The 24,200-nt window shown below is 37.0% G+C and overlaps 1 pseudogene; it reads right to left on the bottom strand.

Moving 5' to 3' along the window:
• Positions 1-1,061: 1,061 nt before the first annotated feature.
• LOC150019669 (large ribosomal subunit protein eL34 pseudogene) lies at positions 1,062-1,442 on the bottom strand (annotated as a pseudogene).
• Positions 1,443-24,200: the final 22,758 nt, after the last annotated feature.

Below are 24,200 nucleotides of genomic sequence, written 5' to 3'. Positions count from 1 at the left end.
TAAAAATAGAGCTGACAGGATTTTCTGATATTTTGAAATATGAGGTTTAAGGGAAAGGTAGATAATTTTCTGAGTTAATCTCTGGGTCAAGATTAGATAATCCAAGTAAGTGAATATAGACAGAGAAAACATCTAAAGACTACATCCTGAGATACTCCAATACTGAGATCACAAAGTGAAGTAGGATAAAAAAAAAAGGGCAGCAATCTAATGAGTCAGATGCACAATAAAAAGGAGAAGATATTCTGGTGACCAAGTGCAGACAGTTTCAAGGGTAATGAATGGCACAACCAATTATGTCAAATACTGCTGTTCCATCAGTAAAATGAGGACTGGAAACATGGAGCACATAGATTTTTTTAAAAAGTAGAATGATGCAGAAAGATTGGAGTGGGTTCTGTAGATAATGAGAAGACAGAAAGTTTCAACAACTGAATCAAAGAAATTTGCTAGTGAAGAAGGCAGAGAAATTAGACAAGAACTGGTGGGAGATGAAGGTCAAGAGAAGGCTTTTGAATAGAAAATATTTCAAACAGCTTTTATATATTCAAAGATGTAAATGACCCATCCTTATATTACCCCTTGGCAAATATCAGCGTCTGTAGCTTCATTATAAAGTCAATATGCTGTTTCATTATAAAGTCAAAGAAAAGAAAAAGCCAAAGAGGTGTTCTTCTCAATCCTATAATTCCCGTGGCAATTTTTAAAGCATACTTCTTAAGAAATCTTTAAGGTTAATTCCTTTATAAAAATGGAAGTCTTCTGAAGAAAATACATGTTTTAAAAAATTCTTGATAAAAGATCAGCTAAATATAAAATTAAACATTTGACTTTACAAAAACTAAAATTATTTATGAAATGGGAAGTAGAAAAAGAAAATGATTTTTATCTATTGTGCTTCTCATTTTCAGGCAAGAGAAAGTTTCCTCCCTGAAACTTCATTAGAATAATTTAACAACAATGAATGTTGTTAAGCATATGTATCCTCAGTAACAATTTATTCCACATGGCTTATTTTTTTTACAAGAAAAATAACAGAACAAGCCCTTTAATTGCTTTTATTACTCAAAAAAAACACCTTTTTTTAATTCAGCTTTCTGACTCAATGCTTTTGCCTTCAACACTTTGAGAACAATTTTCTGCTCCTTAAAAAGAAGAGTCACCAGTTCCTGTTACAGATGCATTTGGCACACAAGGGCCCACCACTGGGCCTGCTGATGTGTTTTCTCAATTAGAAAACCTCATTAGAACTGTGGGTCTCACAGCACAAGTGCCATGAGGTCAGCCGAGGAGTATACCATATGCAGATTTTGGTGCTTTCTGAACCTTCTTGGTATAAAGATAAACAATTCTAATACCAGGGGTTCCAGACAGCCTAATTTTGGTAGAGGCTGTACTGTATTATAGAAGAGCTTCTTATGGTATGTCAAACGCTGAATCATTCTAAATGCTCCCCCTCCAGCTCAAAAGACTGAGTCTGAGAGATCATGACTCCTGCAACTTATATGTGACCTTTTTTATAATAATCTCCTAAAAAAAAAGAGTGTAGGACATACATTGTGATTCTTTGAGTGAATCTATAGAAAATTATTGCCATATAAAGTATCAATTAGACTTTATGGCGATCTTAGGTCAGGAGACCCAGAAAATAAATAATTAATTTATCTCTTGGACCAGTGCTTCCCGGACTTTTTCAGAGCTATGCAGTCCCTCCAAGGGGCCTTAAACAAGCCTAGCTACAACTAGGGAAGATCAGTCACTTGGTGTATCCATCCATATGCCCTCAACCCATGTACGACAACACCAGGTGAGAAGAGCCCTAGATTCTGACTCTCAAATATGAATTGTCTTAATCTCTTTTGAAAGAAAAGAACAGTAAGGTCCAGACCAGACTCTCTGACAATTACCTAAGATACAGAATAAATAGATCGTATTTGCTTTAAGTAGCTGACATGCCAGGCACACAGTTGAACTATGGCTGTAAATTTCCAGAAACTTGTCTGAAATTCTTCTTTAGAAGAAGGGAAACTCCAAAAGCAACTGTAGCCAGGGATAAAGTTGCCCTCGTGTGGCAGCTTCTCATTGACCTAAATGCTGATATTAAGGAAATCAGCAAAATGACCTATCAGGATTACAGAAAAGAATATTATAACTTCTGTTCACATTTATTGTTATGTATTACTCTATCACTTGAAATTTCTAGTTTATGTATGTGTTATAATAATTTTAATATTTAGTAGAGCTGTACATTTATACAATGTGTCAATATATAAATACAAGGGTGACCCCCGAAAATGAAATTATCTTCTGGAGGGCAGGTCCCCTATAATACAGGCTTCCTCCACTACGTGAGTGTTCTAGGGAAAAAAAGTCTTAAACGGAGAGTACTTTGAAGGTGACTGCAGTTTAAGTATGTAAGAATAAATACACAATTTTTATAAATAAATTCCATTTTTGGGTCCTCCGTCATATATGTATTATAAAGAAGATGCTCAAAAAATTTCATGACATAGTGTCCAATCAAAAAGTCCAGAGATGACTGCATTTATGTAGTCTTAAAACCACTTTGGCTCGGGACTGTATAAAGGTTAGTATTATCCACCTACCACCTTGGTTGAAAATAATCTCAGTATAGGCACTTTAAACATTTTTGAGGATTATCATGTTCCAATACACCCACCTTTGGAGAGGTGCTGATGACTTAATGGTTTATAAATCCTAATGGGAAGGGGTACAAGCATTATACCCCAACTGTTTTATTCTACCATATTTCCAACAGTTAGAACACTGCCTGGCTCATAGTAGGTACTCAATAAATTTCACCTCCAAAATTATTTATTCAATAAATATTTAATTGAGCACTTATTACATGTCAGGCATTGTTCTAATATAGCAGTTCAAGACTAGAATACTTAGAATGAGTTATATATTATGGAAATCAGATACTAATAAATTCTATTAAAACACTTTTTGCCATAATTGGATGTGAAATAATTTAGGAACACAGTCTACAGAATCACTTTTTTTAAAAAAGCTCTTTCGAGTTTATTTGCTCCATCCCTGTTCATTCAACTTAACAGCTTCAGAAAAGTCAGACTTAGATAGTAGAAAAATGTTTGCCAGGTGTTAGGAGGAGGGGAAAATAGACAGAAGTTGGTAAAAGGGGACAAACTTTCAGCACTAAGATGAATACAGTCTGAGGATCTAATGTAAATTATAATGAGCATAGTTGATAACACTGTATTGTATAATTGAAATTTGCTAAGGGAGTAGAACTTGAATGTTCTCACACACACACAAGGAGACAAATATGTGACATAATGGATGTGTTAATTAACTCAATGAGGGGAATCCCTTTCACAATGTATATCAAATCACCACAATGTACACCTTAAATATCTTAAAATTATATATGTCAATTGTACATCAATAAAGCTGTAATATTTTTAAAAGGCAGCCTAATTCTTGGACTCATTCCCACTGGTATTTAGCAACTTCCTCCATTATCATCTGCTTACCCTTCCACACCATTAGCTGCTGCTTATGACCTAACCTGTTTTGTTGGGAATATCAAAATTTCTCTCAAAACAAAATATAAAACTATAGCATTTTCTCCAAAATGAATAACTATTAAATAAGTTTATTTTTCTATGCTGAGTATTCTTTATTTGTTTAGACTCTTCCTAAAAGAATGCAAGTATGCCTCCTACACTCTTCTAATTCTTCAGAAGGCTTATAAGCAAACCTCTTGCTTAAATTTTTAGGATCATATTGTTTTCTTCCAAACAAAACCAAAGTGAGCAGCCAAGAGGACACAATGCTCTCCAGTTTAATGATTATGCAAAAATAAGTCTAAAAGAGAAACATCTGTAGCCAGGTACTATGGGATGACGAAGACTGCTGAGTTCAGGATTCCAAAAGAAGTTCCTGTAGGTCAGAGTACCCAGCCTGTGATGGGAAAGATGGGGAAGAATGAGAGGCCAATATTGATGCTGGGAAAAAGGTCTGCATCTGAAATACAATGAATAAAAAGGATATGAGAAAACTGTAATTTACACTTCTGCAACAAGGCTATTTCTAAGTCTAGTGAGGCTAAGAACACCCACAAAAAATGAAACACCTTCAATGCCCAGAATTTAGCCACCTATATTTTATTAAATTCTACTGAAAGAACTCTCAGAGGGGTTATAATCCAGGCTCAGATGCTTTAGATCATCAATCTTCCCAGTGCCAGGAAAAGACACAGTTGTCATAATGTTTTATGTTCGAGAAATTTTCAAATGTGTGATTTCCTAGTAAGCTTGGGCTTTTAGATTTCTTCACTAGTAATGTACACATTCAGAGAAGGAAAACTCTGACTCCAAAAAACCTCCGCTGCCTTGCGGCATACCTCTTCAGGGGAAAGGCTAAGGGAGTAAACCCCGACAGAAAATCCGGAGCCGGAGTCCCTAAGGCGGTTTGACGTTGTAGTCAACACCGGCAACTCCTGCGGCGCACCTGAAGCCAAGCTGTATTGACTCCGTCTTTCCCTTGGGCCCTTCAGCTGCGAAGAGAGGGGGGGTCTGCTGCATGGGCAACAGCAGACCCTCCATATCACCTTGCCCAGGCTCTGTAGCTTCAGCTTCACTGGAGAGGACACTCCAGCGTCATCGCAAGATGTCGATTTAACACGGGAGGAGACAGATACCGTGTCACTCCCGAGTCGGACTGCACAGCCATTCTCGGCGGTGCAGATAGACTCTTAAGAAGCTACACCATCGTCTCTAGAGATGGACGGCTGCCGACGACGAATGTACACGTCAAACAAAGAAAAATCATGAATAAGAAACAGAATCTATCATTTAAAAAACAAAACAATGTTGTTTCTGTGTTTTGAACTGTCTATGGGGATAAAGGTATTGCCCATTAGACACGGATAGATGGTCCTATAATAGTTTCTTAGTACGCACTTGGTTGCAGCCTAGCTGCTTATCCGTTCTGTGCCCTACCCAATGCATAAGTGCACACACACCCCTCAGTATATCCAGCATCACTTGCTAAATTTCAGAGCATTCAGGGACAACAAAGACAGAAAGATTATCTTTTGGAAACTATTCAATTTAGATTTAGAAGCTTAATATAAGCACAAATGGTTTTTTGCCAGAGGAGCAATCCTATTACTAGTATTATTGGCAAACCCCACAGGTTTTTATCACTTTATTATGGTGATAATAGCAATGGGCCAAGGCAATGATAAACAGGCACTGAAACTCAAATGCTTTTTTCTCTAAGTATTTTTCTCTAAATACAAATTATATTTATATGCCTGTACACCTTTCAAAGCGAATGTTGAATAAATGTTTAAACCACAAAACTGTATGAGACCTCCAAGGGAGCTGGTGTAAATGGAGGAAAGAGCTAAGGACTGAGGCCTGGGGCATTCCAGTGTCAAAGGTCAAAGAGATAAGAGATACCTGGTAGGTAAATTGGAAAGGAAAGACAGTGAGGTAGGGGGAAACCAAGACAAAATGGAAACGAAATAAAATGTTTCAAAGATGGCAGAGGAACTAACAGCAGTCAGAGCCAGTGATAGATCACCTAAGAATACTATAATCATCCTTTTACTCTTTTTTATTTTTTAATTTCGATCCTTTTTATTTCATCTTCTTGCCTGATCTCTGTGGCTAGAACTTTCAGTACTATGTTGAGTAAGAGTGGGAAGAGCAGACAGCCTTGTCTTGTTCCTGTACTTAAGGGAAATGCTTCTTAGCACTTGCCCATTGAGTATGATGTTGGCAGTAGGTTTTTTGTATATGGCCTATATTATGTTGAAGTGTGCCTTCTATTCCCACTTTTTTGAGTGTTTTATCATAAATGAGTGCTGGATTTTATCAAATGCTTTTTCTGCATCTCTTGATGTGATTGTTTGATTTTTGTCTTTTATTTTGTTTACGTGATGTATCACATTTATTGATTTGCGAATATTGTACTATCCTTCCATCCCTGGAATAAATCCCACTTGATCATAGTGTATGATTTTGTTGAGGATTTTTGCATCTATGTTCATCAGAGATATTGGCCTGTAATTTTCTTTCTCTGTTGTGTCTTTATCTGGTTTTGGGATTAGGATAACATTGACCTCATAAAAAAAGTTTTGGAGTCTTCCTTCTTCTTGAATTTTTTGGAATAGTTTGTGAAGGATCAGTGTTAGTTCTTTGAAATTTTGCTAAAATTCACCTGTGAAGCCATCTGGTGCAGCACTTTTGTGTGTCAGTACTTATTGGTTACTGCTTAATTTCATTAGTTGTTATCAGTCTATTCATGTTTTCTGCTTTTTCTTGATTCAGCTTTGGAAGACTGTATGCTTTTAGAAATTTGTCCATTCACCCAGGTTGTCCAATTTCTTGGCATATAGTTTTTCATAGTAATTTCTTACAATCTTTTATATTTCTGTGGTATCAGTTTTACCTCTCCTCTTTCATGTGTGATTTTATGTAATTGGGTCTTCTTTATTTATTTATTTATTTATTTATTTTGATGAGTCTGGTTAATGGTTTGTCAATTTTATCACTTCAAAGAATCAGCTCCTGGATTCATTAATGCTTTGAATTGTTCTTTTTGTCTCTATGTCATTTAATTCTTCTCTAATCTTGATGATTTCCTTCCTTTTAGTTGATCTGGGCTTTGTTTGTTGTTGTTCCTCTGGTTCTTGTAGATGTAGGGTTAGGTAGTTTATGAGATTTTTCTGTCTTCTTTAGTTAGGTCTATATTGCTATGAACTTCCCTCTCAGAACTGTCTTCGCTGTGTCCCATGGGTTTTGGGCTATTTGTGTATTCACTTTCATTTATTTCCAGATGCTTTTTTTATTTCTTCCTTGATCTCATTGTTAACCCATTCATTATTTAATAACCTGTTATTCAGCCTCCATGTATTTGAATGTTTTTTAGGTATTTTTCTTGAGGTTGATTTCTAGTTTCAAGCTATTGTGATCCAAGAAATTGCTTGATATGATTCCAATTTTCTTGGATTTATTAAGGCTTGTTTTATGTCCTACCATGTGGTATGTCATTGAGAATGATCCATGTGTATTTGAGAAGAAGAATATGTGTTTTGCTTTTTTGGAGTGAAATGTTCTATAAATATCAAGTCCATTTGCTCTACAGTGTCATTCAATTCTGCAGTATTTTTGTTGAATTTTGTTTGGAAGATCTATCTACTGTTGTCAGTGGGGTGTTAAAATCTCCTAAAATGACTGTATTGCTGTCTCTTCTTAAAATCTTCCAATATTTTCTTTATATATTTAGGTGCACCTACATTGGGTGCATACATGTTTACAAAAGTTATATATTCTTGTTGGAGTACTCCCTTAAGTATTATGAGATGACTTTCTTTGTCTCTTATTGACTTTGTTTTGAAGTCTATTTTGTCTGATATAAGTATTGTTATCCAAGCTTTTTTTTTAATGTTCACTTGCTAGAATATTTTTCCATGCCTTCACCTTCAGCCTGTGTATATCTTTTGTTCTGAGATAGGTCTCTTATAGACAGCATATACGAGGGTCATGTTTTCTTGCTCATTCAGCTACCCCATGTCTTTTGATTATATCATTTAGTCCACTTACATTTAAGGTTATTATTGATAGATACTTATTCATTGCCATTTTTTCCCTTTGTTCCTGTGTTCCTCTGTCTCTCTCTGTCTATTTCTTCTTTTCCTTAGAACAGTCCTTTTAGCATATTTTGCAGTCCTGGCTTGGTAGAAATGCACACTTTTAACCTTCTTTTTCTGGGAAGCTCCTTATTTCTCCTTCCATTTTAAATGAGAACCTTCCTGGATATAGTAGCCTTAGTTTCAGGTCCTTGGTTTTTGTTACTTGAAATAGTTCTTGCCAATCCCTTCTGGCTTGTAGTATTTCTACTGAGAAATTAGCTAAAAGCCTTATCAGAGCTCCCTTGTATGTTACTAGCTGTTTCTCCCTTTCTGCCTATAAGAGTTCCTCTCTGTCTTTACATTTTGCCATTTTCATTGTAATGTGTCTTGAAGCAGGCTTCTGTGTTTATCTTGATTGGGGCCCTCTGTGCTTTTTGGACTTGTGTGATTTTTTTCCCTCACCAGGTTAGGGAAGATTTCCATTATTTTTTCAAACATGTTTTCTATGCCTTTCTCCTTTTCTTCTCCTTCTGGTATTCCTATGATGTAAATATTATGTTTTATGTTGTTCCAAAGCTCCCTTAGACTATCCTCATTCTTTCTGAGCCTTTTTTCATTTTTTCACTCTGACTGTGTGTTTTTTCCACCTTGTTATCCAACTCACTGATTTGATCCTCTGCTTCATCTAGCCTGTTCTTAATTCCTTCTAGTGTGTTCTTAACTTCAGATATTGCATTCTTTATTTCCATCTGGTTCTTGTTCAAGTTAGATTTGTATGTCCTTTTTCATGCTGACTTAGGTCCTACTAAGTTTCTTGTAGTTCTCACTAAGTTCTTTGAGCATCCTTATAACCATTACTTTGAACTCTACATTGGATAAGTTGCTTGCCTCAATTTCACTTAGCTCTTTTTTTTTTTTTTTTGGATATTCCTCCTTTTCTTTCATTTGGGGGTTATTTCTATGTCTCCCCATTTTAGTTGTCTTTTTTGCTTATTTCTATGTATTAGATTGATTTGCTTTGACCCTCTGTCTTGTGGAGTGGCCTTGTAATTTAGGAGTTCTGTGGGACCCAATGGTGCAGACTCCTTGATTTCCTGATCTGGATGCTCTAGGAATGAGCTCTGCATGGTTTATGTAGACTCTTCTGTTGTATTTGGGTCCTGATTATTACTAGCCCATTTGTTGTTGGGAGCTCCCCTCCATCTGGCTGGCTAAGAGGCTCAACCCCAACCATATGTTGTATGTTCTTGTAGAGGTGCTAGCAGAACAAAGAAAAACAATACAAAAAAAAAAAAAACCCAAAACAAGCAAACACCGTTGCCCATCAAAGCAATATTAACAAGAGAGCAAAGAATAATGGAAACAAAGAGAGAAAAGGAATAGTAGGGAATGGGGTAAGGGGAAAAAAATATGAGAAGACCTAAGGAAAGAAAAGTGACTATGAGAGGATAAAGCGGGGGAAAAGCTACTACTCATAATGAATTGAAAGAAGAAAAGAGGAAAACAGGGCAAAGAAACACAGTAAAGGTAACAAAAACAACAAATGGAGAGAAGGCGGGAACAGTGGAGTACTCTAAGGGAAGAGTAGAATAGGGAATATGAAAGAAAAATTAGAGCACCAGAAAGAAAAAAATAGATAAAAGTATAAATAAAATGGCTATAAAAAAAAAAAAAAAACATTAGTTAAGATAATGAAGAAAGAACCAAGTGGATTTGTCTCAGCACAGTTTAGATCTTGCCTTCTGGTTTCTCCCTTTGGGTACCACTCTGACGTCTGGGTCTGGTATGAGACAATGTCTGGTGCTGTCCACATCTGGCCCTTGGCCACCTTTTCAAAGCTGCAGTTTGTAGATAATTCCTCTGGGTTTGGCTGCTCTCAGGTTGGGCCAAGCTGCTCTGCAAAGCTGGCTTTTATCAGCACTGGGTTCAGGGGTATGTCAGCAATTGTCCCAAGTTGCCACAGGATCCACCGCTGCCAGTCTCCTGCTGGCTGTCAATCTTAGTCTAGTCGCAAACCAGACTATTTCTGGGAGGGCTTCTGGGAGAAACAAGGGGCTGTGCTTCCTGGATCTTTCATGGCAGGTGCCTTTCAGACTTCAGATAAGATGACGGGTTTGCTACCACTCCACTGAGACACTGGTCTAAATCTGTTTGGGATTACCTCCCTCTACTCAGCAGCGCGGGGCCCCTTTTAGGGTTCCTGAGCCCAGATTTTGGGTCTGCTGGGTGTTGGAAGGGTGTTTCTGTGGCTCTCCTGTGATGGAGAAGTACCAGTCTGTTTCCCAGGGTAGTGTACAGATTGGCTGAACTCTACTGTCAGTCTCTGACAACCCCTGGGTCTATTTATGTTGCTGGCACCTCAGCAAGGGTTAAGGTACAGGATGGGAGAGAAGGCAGGAGAAGGGGGGGCGGCACAAAACACCAAAACAGAGCTAAACTGACAACAAAGCAAAAAACAAACAAACAAACAAAAAAAGATGTGCTGAACGGAGCAAACAGGTTTACAGAGGTTGTGGAAAGGGGATTTTTAGAAGGTAGGGGGAGCAGTATTTCACTGGGTAAGGTGATTGATTTTCCCCTGAAAGGGGCTAACTTTTCTTAAGGAAGATGGTTGTTGAGGAGCCCAGGTATATTGGGGCGCCCAAAATCCCACAGCTGCTCCCCCAAGACTTTCCCCAGTGCCTCTCACTCCAGACTCTCCTTGAGCGACTCCACCACCCTCCCTTCACTGAGGCCCAAGGTGGGTAGCTGCAAACACAAAATCTGTGCTGTGACACTTTTTTTCTTTTCTTTAACTTAAAAAAGAAGGTGAATGGATTAAGAAAAAAACTCAGGGACACAAACAATGTGGTGATTACCAGAGGGAAAGGAGGATGGGGGAGGTAGAAGAGAGTATGGGGGGATAAATGATGATGGAAGGAGGCTCAACTTGGGGTGGTGAGCACACAGTACAATATACAGATCATGTATTACAGAACTATACACCTGAAACCTATATTTTATTTACCAATGTCACCCCCAAAATGGTGGGTTTGTTTCCAGCAGCTCTTGTCTCTCCCCAGGGCAGTGACCTTGTTTATTGGTGGGAGGTTTCGCCCTTCTGGGTAAGGGCTTCAGCCCCTGCCACTACCTCCTCTGCCTTGAGAAGGCTTCTAGGTGCAGACTGAATCCCACTGGTGCACGTACAGGAGGCCACCTATCCATGCTTCTCTCTCACACCCATGCCTCTTACCCTCTCTTCCAAGTTAATAGATTATATCCCGTATGCATCGTCTTCTTTCAGGTCCCATATCATCCTGACGGGGTGGGAGAAGGAAGGGAAGAGTCCAGCAGCTATATTATAACAGGGGGCTGTGGCTGGGGGGTGCTTGCACCACTTCCCTCCAGTGAGACAGCCTCAGTCTCCTGCTTCTGAGCCAGTGAGCTGCTGAGTCACCGCAGCTGCTCTGCTGTGCTCCCCAGGTGGTCTCCGCCATAGGCTTCCTCAGTCAGACATTGCCCCATTCAAGTCCTGTGGCGCCCTGGGTCGGGGAGGCGACAGCTCCCTCCCCAGGAAGTTCCGAAGTCTCCTGGCAGCGGCAGGCTGCGCAGCCCTGCCTTGGGTGGAGAGCACTGAGACAAGTCTGGGCGCGCAGGTGCGGGCTTTCCGAAGGTTTCTTCCCTGGTAGGATATTTTAAATTCCTCAAAATGGCTCCCACCCCAAATCTGCACCACCAGGGGTCAGAGCTGGGCAGTGGCAGTAGCAGCTGCCGGTCAGGAGAGCCCAGGCCACGCTATCAGATGCGCGCGCACACTCACCCACGCACACACTCGCTCACACACATGTTCACTCTCATTCAGCGGGGTTTTTGAGCTGTTTGCATTTTCAATGCATAAGACATCACCACCGCAAAGAATTATTTGGCCAAAATGTCAATAGTACCAAGAAACTTTGCAAATCACTCTTGACACATTTGATCAGTCACTGCACCTTCTCCATACACTGCACAAATCTTTTTTGTGCATCAGTTGTGTTTTTACCTTTCTTTAAATAATACACCAAAAATGTTGCCTATTTTCTTCCATCTTAAATATTAGAATAGCTGCACAAAAATTCACCAATTCTGACGTTTTTAAAAATACTAATACGACAACTGTCACAATTCAATCTAACAAAATTGTTTCAGATGAAGTTAAAGACAACTAAACACTACTAGAGCCATTGTATGGAAAAAACTAATGGAACTTTTTGGTCAACAGTTCGAATTTGATGTGAATGAGTTAATTATTTTATTCATGTCCCTGTCCGCTCCAATAGCTACCATTATTAAGCTTTCTGGTCTTTACTTCCAATTCCCATTTATTTTAAATTATATTAAATATATTGAAAATACAATATTAAATTTTAAACTAAAAAAAATCTAAAGAATTAATTTAGAAGTGAATTACCAGAATGTTGTTAATAAAAGTTATTTTTAAAAAATTATCTATTTATATCTACAAGACACAAAAAATATAAAGAACTGACAAATGTACAAAATTAACTTAATTCAATAAATAAATAAATATAAAACAAGTTCAGAAAACTATAGATATACCTTAACTATTAGACTAAGCATTAGTATATAGTTATGAATGTTATAGTTATAAAAATTGGGCCAAAATTTCATTCTAAACCTTCCTTTCTCCAAAGGAATAATGCATAAGTCTGTAAACTCTAGTATGTGTTGTGGATCTACATAAAAAGGCCGCTAATGGTGTGGTAGATGGTATCTTCAACTGCTTCCCAACTGCTTACAATAAATGCAAAAATATATCCTTCCCACAATGTAATTAATTTGAAGGCTTATGCAAAATAAATTTAAAAGGAAATCTGTGAAAAACCAAAACAATATGAACCACTGCATAGCTCTTTAAAGCTTTGGCTTAATTCACAGAGAAGAATGAGCTGCTTAGAACAATCCTCCATAGAAATCATTTATCTCAATGGGGTTTAGGAAAATACTAAAAATAATAAGTTCTGGAGAATTCATTGTTTTCATGCTGTCTAACATCTGTCTCAACTGTGCTGACTGTAACTGTTAATTTCTCAGAGATGAGAATTCTTCTACTTTCATATAATTATGTATAATACCTGGCATAACATCTTGCAGAGACAACGATTTTTAAAATACAAAAACAGAAGCATTCATTTATTTACAAACTTTATCTGACAAAAGAGTAATAGAGTGCTTCCTCTCAGCTAAGAATGGTTTCTTTCCTCATTGTTCACAACTGGCTGGACCTCATATTGCTCCTTGGTTGTCACACAATGGGAATAAATGTAATGGAGAGAGACACAGTGGGCTATATATTTTAAGACCCTCAGTGGATGCCTGAAACCACGGATAGTATCGTACCCTATATATACTGTTTTTTCCTATACAAACAAACCTATGATAAAGTTTAATTTATAAATTTGGTACAGTAAGAGATTAACAATAAATAATAATAAAATGGAGCCTTTATAATTATATACTGTAATAAAAGTTATGGAAATGTTGCCTCTGCCTGTCTCAATATATCTTATTGTACTGTACATACCTTTTCACTTAAAGGAAGCACTTTACAGCTTCTCTTGACATATCTAAACTGCCAGCATCACTACTTGTGAAGTTTGAGGCCATTATTAAGACAATCAAGGGTGACTTGAACACTAACACTGCGCTACCTTGATAGTTGACTGATAACCAGGGCTACTAAGTGACTAACAGGCAAGGAGCACAAACAGTGTGGAGATGCAAGACAAAGGCATGGTTCATTTACTGGGTAGGAGGGAGGGGCACTTGCAAGATTTCATCACTCAACTCAGTGGGAAGCAATTTAAAGTTATAAATTGTTTATTTCTGGAATTATCCATTTAATATGTTTGGACCTTGGTTGACCTCTGGTAACTGAAACTGTGGAAGGTGGAACCCTGATAAAAGGAGAACTACTGTATCCTGAAATCAGCATCCCAGTTTGGACTTTTAGAAATGTGCCACTAAAGTGCTCTAACCACAAGTTTTTTTCACAGCTTTCAGTATAAGTTGTAGATTCCTTTAGTCCTGGCCCCTGAAATTAAACAAACTTGCGCTAATGTGCAGAGTTGACCCAAAATAAGAAAAACTAATTTTCTGAGTACCTACGTAACAGTTATCACACATATTGTATTTAGTGATACACATAACAATCCTGTCTGATAGGTAGTATTCAACTAATTTTAGACTTGAGCTAATAAAATTTGTAGAAATACAGTTTTTTTCTGGTGCCACATATCTGGTAAATAGTAGAATCTGATCCAAAATCTATGCTCATTATATGATATACATATTGCTCTCAGTCTTCCATATTATTCTATGTTCAGAGATGTAACACATATGAAAACAATATTTACTTTTCAAAACTTGTACCTGATATGAGCCCATACTCCTCTTTAATTTTCTGTTCAGGAATTTAAAGCAATGTTTACTAAAATGACACTTTTTCAGAAATAGAGCCTGATATGAAATTAACATGCATCTGAAATATGAATGCACCAGCAGCTTCAAAGTGCATTACAAGAGGTGATAACTTAGAAAATTTTATTTAAAAAAAGTAAGACTCATCCAGAAAGCTAGAGAACACAAACATTTTTAGGACACTGATAACAGTAACAAAAATAACACAGACACTTAAATTAGGTCATCACAAATGCTTACATAAAGCTTCCTGAACTAAAATAAACAATGCATATTTCATTGGCATATTAATATGTGTTATGTGTATGGTCAAGTTTATAAGCTAGGAATACAGTTATTCCCTTGAGAATTTTGGCAAGAGCTAAAATAAGCAGAAGGTAGGATTTTGGCAAGTACACAGTAAGAATGCTATTGCTCAAACTTGGTTAACACCATCACAATAACAGAAATTCAAAGGTTATAAAAATAAGTAAAAAAATTTAAAAGTCAAATTAGGTATTAAGTTCTAAAACATTAAGAATAAGTTGTCTATTAAATGTAGGCTTAATATTGAATGAGTTGAACAATAACAAATTTAAAACTGTCATTTTGAAATATTAGTTTACCAACCTAGAGAAATGTTCCTTTTTCTTCTGATATCACCACTGACAGGATTTTCTTCACAACTACCAAATTTAACTTTGTGTAATTTTGAGATTATTTTGAATTACAGATATAATTTCTAATATGAACTTTTAAGATATTATGTACTTTTTGCAATATAATCTCCTGTTTTCTGTAATATCTAACAAAAACATCTTACTTAAAGTTGCAAAAAGATTGCCTCCTATGTTTTATTCTACTCGTTTTATACATTTAACTTGACCACTTAAGTCTCATATTTCACTTCAAGTTAAGTTTTCTGTAGAAGGTGAGGTAAGGATTAATGTTTACTTCTTTTTTCCATATGGATATCCATTTGTTGAAGAGACTTTCTTCATTAAGTTGTGTTAGCACTTTTATTGAAAGCAATTTATATCTACCATGTAAGTATGAGTCTATTTCTGGACCCCCAATTCTATTTCATTGACATAATATGTGTACTATTCCACTAAAACCATACTGTGGGGAGACACACTGAAATCACAAAATAAAATAATAGAGGTTATTCCATATATAATAATAATTTAAAATTGTGTAAATTAAATGTTCCAACTTAAGAAAGAAGAAAATTATAAACAATTTTCCAATTGTTTAAATCAGCTGTATCTTGTTTATAGGCAATATATTAAAAACATAAAGCTATAGAAAGTATAAAAATAGAAAAATAGAAATTTATATGCTAAACAAATACTAACCAAAAAAAGCTTGCAGAATTCCATTAACACCAAATTTGTTTATAATCTTAGAGTACTACTAAGAGTCAGTCAATTCATAAAGATAAAGGGTTCAAAACACATGCAACAGTATCAGTTCTAAAATTATATGCAATAACTTAAGTTCAATAAATTTAAAGTGAAAGAATATATAAACACAATGAGAAATAGAAAAATCTACCAACATAGTAAAATGTTTTTAATACATACCTTTCATTAATCAGTTGGTAAGTAAGGTACCATATAACAATCTCACCCAGGTGAAAGTGCAAAAAGTGTTCCTAAATCCCACAGGCAAAAAAAAAAAAAAAAAAAAAATCTACCTAAAAATAATTCCCACTAAAAATGCTAGGTCCAAAAATATCTGAATACCTCCACCCTCATGGATTTAACACATCTTTATTCTCTTACCAAAAAATTCCAACCTTTTCATATGCCTGAACAGGCAAAGAAAATTATTGTTTTTGTTTGAGTTAGCACCAAGTGCTACAACAAACAAACCTAATAAACCCCAGTTGGTTTAACTAAAGTTTATTTTTAATTCATGTTACATTTGAGAAGTCCTTTTTATGGTCGTTCAGAAATCCAGACTACTTTGATCTGGTGATTCCACCATCCAATAGGAATTTAAATCTTATGTTAGATCTTCTCCATCCCACTAGAATTTGAGAAAAGCGAAAGGGTGGAGATCATGAGGTTTTTATGGGGCCAGGCTTGGATGTGGCATGCAAACTTCCATAGGATTTAGTCACATGGCTAGATATAATTGCAAGGGAAAAAATTATCACAAAATAGTGTGCTCTGGAAGTAGATAACAAATGGTTTTAGGAATCACCATAGCAGTGTCTTCCACAATGCCCCACTACCCTGATTAACCATATAGCAAACAATTCTAGCCACCCCTCAACATGTTTTCTATCTGTATTATCTTTCGTATAAAAGAATTGCATCATGGATGGAGGCTTAGACGGACGCGCTAGGTCTCCCTCTACAACTAGAGAGGAATACAACTACTTCAAAACAAAGGATAACTAGAAATTCCAGAAAATAAAACTACACGGAAGCCCAACATATGAAGTTATAAACCAGCGGCGCTCTTTGGGTAGGTAGGACGAGAGAAAGGGGGCGGAGCTGTTTGCGGTCGCACCTGGGACAGCAGCGGGGAGAACAACCCCGGCTGCAGTCAAACCCCCGGCAGCTCGCGACCCCAACGCTGGGGAAAGCAGCCACCACATCGCCTTGAACAGTGAGGCCCAGGGGGGCGGGAGGACGGATCCCGGTCTCCTAGCGGAATAACTGTGTGAATCCATCTTGGACCCCCGCCCCCAAAGAAAGCGCCACAGGGCTGCGAAATAGGTCGCGGACAGGCGCCGGTCGCTGAATTGTGACGCGTACACAGGCACTGCCCCGGACAGCCGGCCCAAGAAAACAAAACGCATCTGTCAAAATGAGGCAGACAACTATAGAAATCCCGGTGGCGCAGTTCACCAGGCAGCAGATGGAGAACCTGACAGATGAACAGATAAGAAACCTGTCAGATGATCAGTTCTGGGCCATTGTTATCAGGTGGCTTACAGAATTCACAAAAGATTTGGAAAAAGATGAGAAAGAAGCGAAAAACACTCATAACGAAAGGAACAAAACCACATACGAGACAGATGGTGAGGAAATAAAATCCAGAGTTCATTTCAACAAACCGGAATATGGAGAAGGAACAAGCAGTCAACCAATGCAGCGAGAGGAAATGGGAAGCAACGATGAGAGGATCAGAAACCTCTGGGACAGCTATAAAAGGCCCAACATAAGAATCATTGGTTTGCCAGAGAGCGAGGAAGATGAACTAGAACTTGAAAAATTGAGTGAAAATATAATAAAGGAGAACTTCCCAGACTTGGGGAAGGAAATAGACTTACAGATCCAGGAAGCACAGAGAGTTCCAAAAAAACTGGACCCAGGGAGAACCACTCCAAGACACATTATAATCAAAATGTCAAAAATTAAAGATAAAGAGAGAATCTTAAAAGCAGCAAGAGAGAAGCAAAGAATTATGTACAAAGGGGTCCCAATTAGACTATCAGCTGACTTCTCAAGGGAGACCCTGCAGGCAAGAAGGGACTGGCAAGAAATATTCAAAGTAATGAAAATCCAAAACCTACAACCACGAATACTCTATCCAGCGAAATTGTCATTCAGAATAGAAGGACAGAGAAAGTGTTTCCAGGACAAAATAAAACTGAAAGAGTTCATTAGATCCAAACCACTGTTATATGAGATGTTAAAGGGACTGGTTTAGAAAAAGGAGGATCAAGACAATGAAATCTAAAATGAAAACTGCATCACAAGAAACAACAGAAGCTAGGGAATTGAAACAAAGGCAAACTAAACAGGCAACGAGACTGGAAAAAGAACTATAGTTACGGGGAACATATTGGGGGGAGGTCAACAGGGAGGGGGAATGGGGAGAGGGAGGGAGATGATATAGGCATTAAGGATCATGGTAGGAGGGAATGGAATAGACAGAGAGAGGTTGAGAAGAACTGTATGCACAACTAATGGACATGATCTAAAAGGGGGGGACAACTGGAGGGAGGGGGGCCACCGGGTGGAGGGGAGCAGAGGGAAGGGAAATTGGCACAAATGTAATATTATAATCAATAAAACACATTAAAAATAAAAATAAAAATAAATAAATAAATAAATAAATAAAGAATTGCATCATTTTTTAAATCCTCATCTGAGGATATGTTTATTAATTTTAGAGAGAAAGGAAGGAAGAGGGAGACAAACATTGTTCTGTTGCCTCCCATATGTGTCCTGGCCAAGGATGGAATCCATAACCTAGGTATGTGCCCTGACTGGGAATCAAACCAGATGTTTTGGTGTACAAGATGACACTCCAACCAATGAGCCACCTGGCCAGGCCATGAGGATTGCACAATTTCTTTCTTAATCTCTTTAACACTTTTCTACTCTATGTCCTTGATACTTTCAGAACTCTCTAAAGGGGATAACTATTAATAAGTAAAAACTACTTCTTTTTAAATTAAAGCATAATCTTCATATAGTTAAACTATCTTTTTTTTAGTGATGAGAGCTTTGAGTTTTGACAAGTACATATAGCTGTGTAATCTGCACTGTCATGGACAGTTGCATTACCTCCCCCAAAATTCCCCTTTCTCCTTTGTAGTCAATTTCCCCCCTCCCTGTCCACATACCCTTGTAACTACTGATCTAATTTCTGTTTCTTTATTAATAGTTTTGTCTTTTCCAAAAAATTTTATAATTGAGATCATAGTGTATGTAGTCTTTCAGGTATGGCTTCTTTCACTTAATTCAACCATGTTTTTGTATGTATTGGTAGTTTGTTCCCTTTATTGTTGAGTTACACTTCATTATATGTAACACCAAAATTCTAGTTCATAAAGAAAAACAAAACGGTTAACTGGACTTCAAAATCAATGACTTCAGCTGTTTGAAAGATACTGTTAGGACTTCTGGCCAAGATGGAGGCTTGGATAGACATGCTGCATCTCCCCCCACAACTAAGAAGGAATATAACTAGATCAAAAATAGAGACAACCAGAAATTCCAGAAAGCTGAGCTGCATGGAAGTCCAACAAACAAAGATATAAAGAAGAAATATCCACACAGGTAGGAGGGGCAGAGCCAGGGTGTAGAGGATGCGGTGTGGTGGCAGCAGCAGTGGCAGCAGGCCAGCGGAAAGTGCAGTCACATGTTTTAAAAGTAGAGAAGGACACTTGGGGAGCGCTCTCAGTACCAGACCAGACCATGCAGCTCACAGTTCCAATGCCAGGGAAAATAAAGCCTCATTGCTTCTGAATGCGAAACCAGTGGGGGTGGAGAAAGAAATTGCTGGTCTCTCAGTAGAGACCGCTTGTTTAAAGAGTCCCCACAGTCCTAGAACATCCATAGACCCACCAACTCTGGGAACAACAGCCAGGGCAACAGTTAGAGGGGGGAAGTGCCTGGAAAAGGGGTGAGTGCTGACCAAGTGGTGTTGTTCCTTCTCAGACGCCTCCTCCACATACAGTGCCACAACATGGTGAAACAGATCACCCATATTGATAAATACCTAAAGCTCAACCCCTTACAACATAACAGGTGCAAAAGCTCTACCTAAGACACAGAGGCAGACAAACATGGGAGACTGTCAAGATGTGGAGACAGAGAAGTATGGCCCAAAAGAGGAAATGGATCAAGGTTTCAGTGGGAGAACTAAGAATGAGGAGACAGCCAACCTAACAGATGTAGAGTTCAAAAAACTGGTGTTAAAGATGTTCATAGACTTGACAGAGATGCTTAAATATGGCAAACAGATATGGGAAGAAGTGAAGGTTACAGTAAATGAAATGAAGGAAAATCCATACAAAATCAATGGTGAAGGGAAAGAAACCTGGGTTCAAATAAATGACTTGGAACATAAGGAAGTAAAGACTAGTCAACCAGTACAGAATGAGGAAACAAGAATGGAAAAAAAAAATGAGGAGAGGCTTAGGAACCTCTGGAACAACTTTAAACATGCCAACATCTGAATCACAGGGGTGTCAGAAGGAGAAGAGGAAGAGCAATAAATTGAAAGCTTATGTGAAAAGTATCAAAGGAAAAATTCCCTAATTTGGCAAAGGAAATAGACATACAAGTTCAGGAAGCACAGGGAGTTCCAGACAAGCTAGACCCAAAAAGGACCACACCAAGACACATCATAATTAAAATGCCAAAGGTGAAAGATAAAGAGAGAATCTTAAAAGCAGCAAAAGAAAAGCAGAGTTACCTAAAAAGGTGTGCCTATAAGACTATCAGTTGGTTTCTCAAAAGAAACTTTGCAGGCAAGAGGGACTGGCAAGAGGTATTCAATGTGATGAAAAGCAAGGACCTTCAACCAAGATCACTCTATCCAGCAAAGCTATCATTTCAAATGGTAGGGCAGAAGAAGTGCTTCCCAAACAAGGTAAAGCTAAAGGAGTTCATCATCATGAAGCCATTATTATATGAAATGTTACAGGAACTTATTTAAGATAAAGATCAAAACTATGAACATTAAAATGACAACAAACTCACAACTATCAACAACTGAATCTAAAAAATAAAAACAAAATCCAACTGAGTAAACCAGAATAAGAACAGAATCATAGGTATGGGGATCATTTGGAGGGCTATCAGCTGGGAGGGGGAAAGGGGAGAAATGGGGAAATGGTGCAGGGATTAAGAAGCATAATTGGTTGGCACAAAATAGATTGGGGGAAGTTAAGAATAATATAGGAAAGGGTGAAGCCAAAGAACTTATATACATGACCCATGGACATGAACTAAGGGAGGGGGCATTACTGGAGGGAAGTGGGGTACTGGGCAGAGGGGAGCAAAGGGAAAAGAAATTGGGACAACTGTGGCAACATAATTAATAAAATATACTTAAAAAAAGACAGATACTGGTAAATATCAAAAAGACAGGTCAAAAACTAGGAGAAAACATTTACAAATAACATCTAATGAAGGACTTGTATTTCAGCCATATAAAAAGCTCATAAAATGCAATAATACTTAAAATTATTTAATGGGCAAAATATTTTAACAACTACTGCAGCAAGCAAGATATATGCATGGCAAGAAGCACATGAAAAAATACTAATCACTAGTCATCAGAGAAATAAAAATTTAAACTATAATGTAACACCATGAAACACCTATAGCTATGATTTTTTTAATTGGCAATACTAAGTGATTAGAAGTATACAGAGAAAATGGAATTATTCTCAATTCCTAGTGAGAATACAAAATGTACACCTAACCAATTTGGATAACAATTTGTGAATTTCTTTAAAGTTAAACATACTTTTGTTATACAGCCCAGCAAGTCTGTTCCTAGGTATTTATCCAAGTAAAACAAAAATGTAGGTTCACATAAAACCATTATACAAATATTTCATAGCATCTTTATTTATAATCACCAAAAACTGGAAACAACCCAAATGTTCTTCTACTGAGGAACAGATAAACAAAAACTATCACATTTTGATGCTAAATTAGGCCATTTATGAACATATAACAAGAGTTTCAAAGTTTGGTATGAAGAGAAGTTATTTCATATTAAACTGTAATCTTAGTACCACACTATTGTTTTAGAAGTAACATTTGCTATCTTGTTTTCATTTTTTCACTTCAATGAGCTATCACTTCTGTTCAAGGAAACAGTGGCAGGAGAACAGAACTGATGTTCTGTTTGGCAAATGTGTGAGATTGAAATATCTATTAAGCCAAAAAAAATTGTGAGGAAGGTTTCTCCAGATGAGAGTTATTGGCACTAAGCAATTTCAGCTGTGTCCTAGATTCCATAAAGTCAATACTGAGCACAGTGCTCCTTCAAAAGTCCACAAAGTTTTTATTGACAACTGGCCTCTCACAATGTGTATTCATTTCTCAATCATTAGGCAAAAGTTGCATCCAAACATGTTTAGTAAAATAGGCCAATTTCAATGAGAATCTTATATGTGACTTTCAACATGCTTAGGCATAAACCTAAACTACTCGTTCTAAAGAAATCCTTGTTAATGTTATCTTTATCACCTTTAATTTATTTTTTTTTAATTTTTTTATTTTGGTTTTTCAATTACAGTTGTCCCCTTTTCCCCCAATTTCTCTCCCCCACCCAACCCACCCCCTCTCCCACAATCATATCCCTCCCCGTTGTCCATGTCCATGAGTCTTTCATACAGGCTCTTTATTTAATTTATTTTTTATTGAGATATAATTGATGTACAACACTGTATTAGTTTCAGGTGTACAACCTAATGATTCTATATTTATATATATTATGAAATGAACACAACACTATGTCTAGTTAACATTCAGCACTATGCACAGTTATACATATTTTTGTTCTGATGAAAACTTTTAAGAGCTATTCTCTTAGCAACTTTTTTTCATAATCACCATGCTGCACATTACATCCCCAGGACATTTTCCTCTTATAGCTGGACAGGTACATCAACCTTAAGTTTAAATGTTATTAGTTAATTTCTTATTTTTTAAATTATTTAATGTTTAATTACTTATAATTAATTTTTAATTTTGCTCTAATTATTATAGAACATTCCCAATTCAATTTTCCACAACATACTTGCAAAAATCCACATTATACATTAGTAGGTGAAAAGCTTGTCACCTCTATATTATCAAAGCTTTGACAAGACCTATGTCTAAGCTGTTGACAGAATCCTAGGGAAGTGGCTGGCCAAAAATATAAGGAGATAAAAAGACCAAATTCCAAAGAAATGGGGATGATGCAAGATAGAAGGTTTTCAATCATATTTGAGGATCATCAAAATGGTTCAAGTATACACAAAAGTGCTAGGGGATCAGTTTGACATCCTAAAAGAGTTCCAATAGCAGAAGAAGAGTGGAAAAAGGATAAAGGCTACTATCACCTATTGTAAGAGACTGAAGTCAGCCATCTCTGTGGCTGGTCTCAGGCACCTGCCCAGAGTCATCTTGTCCAGGTAACATCAGCAGCAGGATCATGGAGAAATGCTTAGTGTGGCCATCAGAGCATCATTAATGGGCTACTGGCATTAGTTTCAGCCTTCAGGTTCTTAGGGTGACAGCCCTGATATCAGTTGTGTAACATCTCAAGGACCACCAACCCTACCCTCCGAGGAAAAATTTTGTGCAGAGCCTCAGTTCCAATTATTCTGGAGGAAGACAAACTGGACAGGGAAGTGCCACATTTATCCGTATATGATTCTTACAGTATCAGAATCTTGTGGGCAGGGAAAATAGCTGTTAGAATGATCATGTTTTATTGCTATTTACTATTTATCAAAAAGTAGACAGTTCATTCAATTATTTACTTTGACTATATACACAGTAAATAGCTCACAGAAAATGTTGCCCAAAGCAACCCCAGGCTTTTCTTCATAATTAAAACAAGTTTAGATTTTAAATGGGAAAGAATCCAGTGTCAATTTTGTCCTATCACTTCTTATACTGTTATTTTACTTCTATAATATAATTGGAAATATTGCATTTTAATGGTAAAAACTATTGAGTCACAGGTAAAGATTTGAGTCAATTGTATTTTATCACGTTGAAAACATATTTGTTGAAGGCACAGGTGAACAGTAAAGATTAGCACACTATTCTGATCTCTTTTAAAAAATCAACAACACTGTAGGGTTTCTGCACAGATGAAACAGCAGATGTTTTCCTATCAAGGTTAATTTTCTCTTAGAACTTACTGGGTAAAAATCATATAAGTAAATACAAGCAGAATTCCATGGATGGAACAATTCTTTAGAAATAAAAATAAATTCTCATGATGTCAGAAGAATTTGAAATTAACTCTAAATTGCATTCATGTTTTAAAAACATTATTTTAGAATTAAGTATTCTAAAGTAACATTAAAATTATAATTTAAAATTCATATTTGGGAAATATGAATCAACTGAATGACTCTTTTTATTAGATAAAACTATCAGAAGTGCAATGTTTTGAAGAGGTACCACAGTAGTTAATGACAAACTTAGAGGTCAGTAGCTTTGAGTTGAAATTCTACCTCCTAATTACGTCTCAAATTAGGTATGTCTTCTTTAGAAACTAACTTCTTTTCTCTAAGTTTCACTTTCTATCCCACCAGCAAGAAGACAATATTAACATGTACTCTACAACTCCAACTGATCAAATCAAGTAGTCCTTATGAACTATCATTATTTCAGTTGCAGAAGTGGGCTGTTAATACTGG

Source organism: Furipterus horrens, unplaced genomic scaffold (genome assembly GCF_987537825.1).
Source record: "Furipterus horrens unplaced genomic scaffold, mFurHor1.1.pri manual_scaffold_2, whole genome shotgun sequence".
Taxonomy (NCBI): Eukaryota; Metazoa; Chordata; class Mammalia; order Chiroptera; family Furipteridae; genus Furipterus; species Furipterus horrens.
This window is presented reverse-complemented; position numbering and strand designations above follow the sequence as displayed.